Consider the following 8592-nt stretch of genomic DNA (forward strand, 5'->3'; position numbering starts at 1 on the left):
ATTTCACTGATCAAAACACCTCCAAATCGGCTGTAACTTTGGATTTCGCAACAAAATCATAATATCTCTCATCCCTGAAAATTTTGAAAAGAGTTGCGAGGAGCGTGTGCACCCCGAGCGCCATTGTCCCTGACATTTTTTCCAAAATTTCGGGAGCTAGATCTTACTGTATTTTTCTGCTAGAATCTAGAATCTTGGCTGATTTCATCAATTCTAACACTTTCAAAATTAAAGTCAAAGTTGGTCTAGTGATTGCTTGGATTAAGCCTTATAATCATTCAAAAATTGTTGAAATTGAAATTCATGTCAAAATTGTGTTTCTTACAATCCTAAATCTGAAAAGTGTGTTGGCATTCATTCAAAGTTTCAGTGCTTTATTCAATTTTTTGCAATTTGTGACTTTTGAAATTAAGTGTTTAATTGCAACAACTTTGATTTCCACTTTCAAAATTGAATTTTGCATGAAATTGAGTCAACTTTTAAATTCCAAAGCCTGCATTGCTTTTAGTATTCCCTATGAAATCATAAAATTCAAAATTTCAGTTTCCCTCTCTTTTTTCAAAATTCAAATTTTGCATTTTTCAACAATCTTGGTAGGGTTCAATTTTGAGATTGAAACTTTGATTTGGCCTATCTACAGATCGTAAAATCACTCAATTCTTTCAGATTAGCTTTAAAATCATCATAACTTTCATCCCTGAAAATTTCAAAAAATGTTGCGAGGACCGTGTGCACTCCGTTCGCCACGGTCCCCGACATTTTTTTCAAAATTTTGAGAGATTGTCATGATTGCATTTAACAGCTTAAATCTAGGAGATTGGCTGATTTTATTGAAATTTGCTACCTCTAAATTCAAAATCTTCTCTCTCTCTCTCTAGTGCATGAGTTTTACAACAATAAGCCCTACTTACACTATTCCCGTTAGACGAAGCCTTGGAATTAAGTCTTTCCAAGGTTTAATTACCGAGGAGATGGAACCTAATTTGAATGGCCTTTTTAACGAGGACATGAGTAATTCCTCTAATCCTCTTAATGATGAAGAAGCTCTCCATGAGGTTTCTGTAGAACAACTTTCAAAATTGGATAAACAATTTGATGATTTTCAGCAATGGATGTCTCAAGAATACCCCGATAGTCAAGCTCTTTCCTTAATTGAGGGTCTAAAACGTATGGTTCAAAGTGATAAGAATGGAATTGATATTTTTCATCATATTGCACACATCGTGGATTCGAATGTGATGCCTATGAAGAGTTGTGCTGAAACTTTAGGTTATACACAACCTCCTAATCAAGTCAATCATTCTATTCCTTTGACAACTTCTATTGCTAGTATACCTACTTTTACATCAAACATAATGACTACTTCAATACAAAACATTCCACCTATGATCACCAGTCATGGGGGCCATCCTTCTTCCTCAATCAACCCTCTTCCTTCATTCAATCCGACTTCTTCATTCATTCATTCAATGAGTGTCCCTATTACACCTCCACAAATGAACATGACGCAAGGGGGCAATTCATTTAACCATTCCATTCCTCCTTGTAGTGTTCCTTCTTTCCAATCATCTCCTATTACTAACTATCATAGTGTCCCGCCACCTTACTCTCAATCAATACCTTCTTTCAATAACATAATACCTCCATCACAATCTAACATGTCTAATATGAACTTTTTGACTGAAGCGACCATTGACAATCTTGCACAAACTGCCTCTTCTTTACAGCAACAAATTGCCTCTATGAATCAATCTAAGTTTAGTGTGACCACATTTGATGTTGCGAGCCCACTTTCTCTTGACATTGTTCGAGCTATCCCCCCTAAGCATGTTGAAATCCCACAATTGGAGCTTTATAATGGTAAAGGTGATCCTCTAACACATGTTAAGACCTTTCAAAAAATATGTACTGATTTTCCTCATGACCAAAGGTTGCTTGCAAAACTGTTTACTAGAACATTAAGAGGTAAGGCTCTACAATGGTATTGCTCATTGCCTTCCTATTCTATTACTTCTTTCCAACAACTTGCAAATGCTTTTATTCAACAATTTCAAAACAATATAAGTCCTAAAGTTACTTTGATTGATTTAATGCATTGTAAACAAGGTGTTAAAGAAAAAGTGACTAATTTCGTTGGTAGATATAAGCATTTGTGTGCTCAAATTTCTTTTCCAGTACCTGACAATGATATACAAAGAATCTTTATTTCTAATTTACAAAAAGATATTAGAGAAAAACTCCTGTTTTCTGAGTTTACTTCTTTCTAGCAGTTGTGTGCCACTCTTCACAATTATCAACTGACTGTGAGTCAAATGGAACAAGCAAATCCTATGGCTCTGAGTGATAAGGGTGATAGTAGTTAACAACCATTTGGAAAGTTTAAACCAAACAGAGGGTTCATTAAGTTCAATGAAAATATCACCAAAAACAATGTGAATGCAGCATCAGGTGTGCCTCCTATTTCTAAGTTTTTCAAGAAAGAAAGAGAGTTTACTCCTTTGAATGAATCATTGCATAGTATTATGAATAAGTTATTGGAACGAAATGTGCTTACCCTCCCTCCTATAAAGCAAATAGATCCTGCAAAGATTAATTCACCATATTTTGATAACAAATCTTTTTGTCAATTTCATCATCAACCTGGGCATGATACTGAAAAATGTTTTTCTTTAAAGGGTAAAATTCAAGATTTGATTGATAATAATGCTATCTCTATTTCAAGTGTGAATGGTAAAGGATACACATCTATAGCTCTTCCTAACCAAAATCTTAAGACTTTTACTGATCCATTACCTTGTCATACCTCTAATGTGATTGAGACTAATGATTCCTCTTTCTCACCTGATAGTCTTGTGTCTATGACTCCGAATGTGATTAACTTTGTAGAGCAGCAGAAAATCCCTAAAGAACCTTCCATCACATTTGATTCTAGTGAAACTATCAGGGCACCCGATGGTCCTCTATATATATTCGCAAATGTCAAGAATACACCTTGCCGTGGATTGCTTATTGATCCTTCTTGTATGGTTAATGTCATTACTGAAGAATTTCTTTTTACTTTGCAATTGAATCAAGTGATCTATGACAAAAGAAATGTGGTTGTGAAATTATTTGATGCTTTTTCTTCTCCTGCAATTGGTTCTATTACATTACCTATTGAGGTACATAACAAATCCCTTGATGTGAGCTTTGCTATTATTCCATTGTCCGAACAATTTCGTGTGAAGCTAGGCTATCCTTGGCTATCTTCCATGAAAGCTATTGCTTCTCCTATTCACAAGTGTTTGAAATTTCCCCATAATGGTGAAGTTGTTACTATCAATCATAGTCTCTTTAAACTAGCTGAAAGAACTTCTAGCGTTCCTATTGATTATTTGTGGCCTAAACAATTCCAATCTCTTCCACCGTGAAGTGATCATCTTTTCAAATCTTATCAAAAGTGGAAAAAAGATATGATCCTATCTCTAAGTGAACCTAGAACACCCAAACTTGATATTCCTATCATTCTTGAGAAGGAAGTTCTTCCTTTGAAAGATACAACTAATATCTTTCCTCAAGAAGATTCTCAACCCGTCCCTATGGATGTGACTATGTCTATGTCTAATAAACTTTCTAAAGATAGACCTATACCTCCTCATCATGAGGGACTTGGCCTCCTTCCTAAACCAGATATTCCTCCTTTATATGGAGCAGTTGCTCCTCCTTCCTCTTATAGAGAGAAGAGACCTTCCTCTTCTCCTATTATTTAACCTAAGAGACCACAACCTAAACACCCAAGTGATAAGGATGAGAACATTCCTCCTCCTCAATCTTCTCAACTTCCTACTAAGACTAGACGAAATCATTCTGCGTGTGAACATCGACGAAAGCGTCGTCTTAGAGCTCGTGCAGCTGCTTCTCAAACTTTGCAATCCCCAAAAACACCTTTAGCTAGTATTATTCCATTTTCTCCTCAGCCAAAAATTGAGCCAAAATCTCCTAAACATAAGATGCATGATGGTTTTGATCCTGTGTGAGTTAAAGATCCTATTTTTATAATTCTTGATGATGATATAGATGAAAATGTTATTCATGATGAAAATGTTACTCCTCTTGCTTCTGATAGTGAACATGAATATGTTGATATTGATAACCATTTATCTAACGAATTTTCTAAAGCACTTATCCTAGCTCCTAGACAAGAACAATGTGGCTTGGAACATGAACATAGCCCTTGTTTGGATCTTGTGACAGCTCCATCTACTGTGTTGGATGTTCCTCCTCTAGCGTGTTTCCTGCCTTCCCAAAATATTGATCAGCAAGATCAGGGGGTGGATGACGTGCTAGACTAGTTCATTAGCATAGCAGACTCTCTCCTCCTCTCTTGATCTCTTTTGTTACTTCTTCTATGTGTTATTCCCATTCTTGTATTTGTTGTCCTTACTGTTGTCTACTTGAGGACGATGTAAAGCATTGAGATCTCTTTTGGTCTCTCTCATGTTGACTTAAAAGACACATGTGCTCCCTTCTTCTAGGCGACCTTCCTTGATTGGGGAATGAAGAACAATTATGCATACATACATATGATATACATGAATTATCATACAGCATATTGACCCCAAGGAAAGTGAAGTCACCTCTTTATTTGTGTTTTGTGTCTATTATCCTTCGGTTTATCTCACACTTGGGGGCTAAATCTTTGTGATAACGTGCTCCTTTCCGTTCTCATTTCTTATGTGTGTCACTACCTTAAAGCAATCACCCCCGATGAGGCATGTGCGATTGCTTTAACGTAGAGGGGCATACATTCCGTTCATATCTCTTCAAGATTCTTAAAAATTACTTGGCGAACTTAGCTTTGCCTTGAAAATTTTTGGTATTTTTCTTGCATGACTCATAGTGAGGGAACCTTACTATTGATAGTCATGGTTCTCCCTCGTGATCTTCCCTTTTAATTTACCAATCGAATACGTAAGATCCTTAGTCCACTGGGGGCTTGGTGTATCTTGCCTCCTTGACATGGTGAAAGTCTTTCAATGTTGTTTCCTTGTACTTTACTGGAAGTGTGGGTGTATGCTTATACTCCCACTAAAGTGGGGGCTAAATGTAGCATCGTAAAATTGTGACACTTGCAATTTTGACTGCATTTGGGTCTTCACAATGGCGGTGCAACATTGAACCTAAATGGAAACCCCGAAACCTATTTACGACATCAAAAACTGCATCTCTCTGCACCTTGGCCTGATCCTCCTTACACTCTACTGTCCCGAGAGGTGGGACCATGGCGCCTAGTGCCCTGGTCCTTCAGGACCATGGCACCTAGCACGCTGGTCCCTCAGGACCATGGTGCCTAGCGCCCTGGTCCCTGGCCCTATTTTGGGCCCGGTCTCTTGTTGGGCATTGGGTCTTCAAGTTTGCAATTTGGAAAATAATGCTCCTAGGTCAGCCTAAGGTCGGAAAAATTAGTCTCCTAATCCTAATTGACAAGTATATAAACTACATTTCCCCTCCCAGAAAGGGGTAAGTAAAAAAGGAAAAAACATATATGCGCAAGAGGCGGAAGCAATAGACAAACATTCAAACATTCAAGCATTCAAGCATTTCCTTCAAGAAATTGAGCATTCTAGGTCTCCATTCAAGGCTAGGTGTTGCATTCAAGGCAAGGATTCAACCATTGAAGAGGAGATCATCTACAATCTACAATCTACAACCTACAACATATAACATACAACATCATTACACCTTCACATGTAAGTATACAAACATTCTTACAACAAGGTATCAGTACTTGATTACATTACAAACATTTACATTTACAACATTCTCATTTCTTGGTTAATTCCAAAACTGGGGTTTGACTTGAAGGCAAACCCCTAATCCCTAACCCCCCAATCGTGCTCTCTTTTCTGTGTGTAGGTTGCAGGTACGCGGCTGTAATTGAAGATCTAGAATCCTTGTGTAGAGACGAACAGATCCCCCTTTGTTTCGCGGATTTTTTGGAGGACCGTGTGCACTCCGGGCGCCATCGTCCCATCAAATTTTTCTCAAACTTGCAGGACAACATCATCTCGACATGTTACTACTAATTTCAGGTCCGCAGCTTCATCCCGTCTCCCTATCTTCGTCTACAAGCGAATCTTTCTTACTTTACATGCACTCCTAGTTCAATCCTTCTATCTACATTCTTTACAAAAGAGGGTATCCTTGCTGTCTCAACCCTTGAAACTCATTTAGAATTCAATCTTGCATTGTGTGGGATTGGATCTTGTGAGTTTCAACCCCTCTTTTGAATGTAAAGTCTCTCCTAAGTGAAAACCGTCAATCCTAGTGACCTCCTTTCTCTCTCCTTGGAGTGGGGGAACACCTAGGGTTCGATTTTCCGCTTTACAAAGGGGAAATTCACTAGATCCAATCTCTTAGGGAAGAGATCAAATACTAAATGAATTAATAATAAGATAAAAATGATAAGCTAACCCCTCTTTTAGAATGGAAAATGATTGAATTATGTGTTGTAGAATTAAGTGTAAAAGTAGGAAAGAACTAATTATAGGTCAAGATAGAAGCGTGAGATGAAGTTGTGCACTTAGATCTAGCTATAATATGCTGAGATGAAGCTGCCCTATGAATTTGAGGAAAAGTTGTTGGGACCATGCTGAAAGTGTCCAGGGTCCTCCGAAAAATCCGTGAAATGAAAAAGGTTTTTCCGCCTCTGCAAATGGAGTCTGAATTTGCAAACACAGTTGCACACTTGCAACCTACACACAGAAAAGAGAGGAAAAGGGGTTGGGATTGTGGGTTTGCCTTTAGGTCAAACCCCAATTTTGGAATTAACCAAATAATGAAACAAAGTACTTGCAAGTAAGTGTAAATGAAAGACTACAATGTAAGTCACCTCAAGAGAGGTTGTAGATAGAATGTAGGTATATTTTCTTGTATAGAATTGAATGTTGAAAGAGATCTCCTCTTCAATGGTTGAATCCTTGACTTGAATGCAACACCTAGGCTTGAAGGGAGAATTGAGAATGCTCAATTCTGGAAAGGAATGCTTGAATGCTTGAACTTATGCAGCCTTTTTGCTTATCCAGCTTATCGCTCCTTGAACTTTTTTACAAATGAGAGGGAAAATGCAACTTATATACTCGTCAATTAGAATTAATTAACTGATTTTTCATCACAGGCCAACACATGGAAAGTTTCCAACTTTATGCGAAGTCCAATGCAAGGATAGGACATAGGGAGGCCAAAATAAGGCAAGGAAAAGGGTGCCATGCTCCTATCCTAGGGGGGACAAGGGCGCCATGCCCTTGTTCTACCCTTGTCTCAAGATAGGAAGCAAGTTCAAGTGGTGCGAAGGACAAAACAAGTACGGTTTTCAGGGGTTGAGCAAGTCTTAGGTCTCCAATTAGGCTTGGGGATTGAAATCACCAATGTGAAGACCCTAATGTGGCTGCAAATTGCAAGGGTCACAATTTTATGACACTACACTTAGGCCCCACTTTAGCGAGAGTGCAAGTGTATTCCAATACTGCCAATAAAGTACAAGGAAACAAGATTGAAAGACTTGTACCACGTCAAGGAGGCAAGATGCATCAAGCCCCTAGTGGACTTAAGATCCTACGAGATCAATTGACAAAGGAAAAGGGAAGATCAAGAAGGGAAAACCATGAGTACAAGTTGCGAGGTTCCCCTCACTATGAGTTACAAAAAAGATACCAAAATTATAAATCAAAACCAAGTTCACTAAATATTATAAGTATCGAAAAGGAAAATATGATTGGAGTGTATGCCCCCACATTAAAGTGATCGTGCATGCCTTATCGGGAGTGATTTCTTTAAGGTAGGATACACCCAAGAGAGAGAGAAGAGAGGGAGTACATTATCGCAAGGATTTATCCCCTATGCGAGGAATAAACCCAAGGATAATGAACATGGAACACAAGGTATTTTCTCTTTCCTTAGGGTCAGTATGTTGTATGATAAATCATGTATATCATATATGTATATGTGCATAGAATAATCGACATTCCCCAAGGAAAGGACTCTACCTCGGAAGAAAGGGAATAGAGGATGTCTTTTGAGTCAACATGAAAAGAGACCAAAAGAAATCTCAATGCTTTGCATCATCCTCAAGTAGACATTAAGGGAAAAATAGAAGAACAAGGATACACATAGAAGAATAGTCACAAAGAGAAAGAAAGAAGAGAGAGAATATCTACAGTACTAATATTGCTAATCTAGCACAACATCTGCTTCCTGATCTTATTGATCACTATTTCAGGAAGGGAAGCAACATGCCATAGGAGAGACATGGAGCACAATAGATGGAGCTATCAGAAGATCCAAACAAGGACTATGTTCATGTGGTAAGTCACTTTGATTGATTCTAGAAGCTAGGATTAGGGTTTGTGAAAATTTAGTTGATAAATTCTTGTCCACATCAACATATTTCACTATCAGAAGCATTAGGAGTTGTATTGCCATCATGAATAACATTTTCACTCATTTCTTCATCAAGATTTATAGAAAGAGGAGCATGAACATGAATAGGAGTAAAACCATCACATGTTTTGTGCAACTTATGATTTGGAGATGTAGGTTCAACATCTTGCTTAG

This window comes from Cryptomeria japonica, chromosome 11 (genome assembly GCF_030272615.1).
Source record: "Cryptomeria japonica chromosome 11, Sugi_1.0, whole genome shotgun sequence".
In the NCBI taxonomy this organism is placed as follows: Eukaryota; Viridiplantae; Streptophyta; class Pinopsida; order Cupressales; family Cupressaceae; genus Cryptomeria; species Cryptomeria japonica.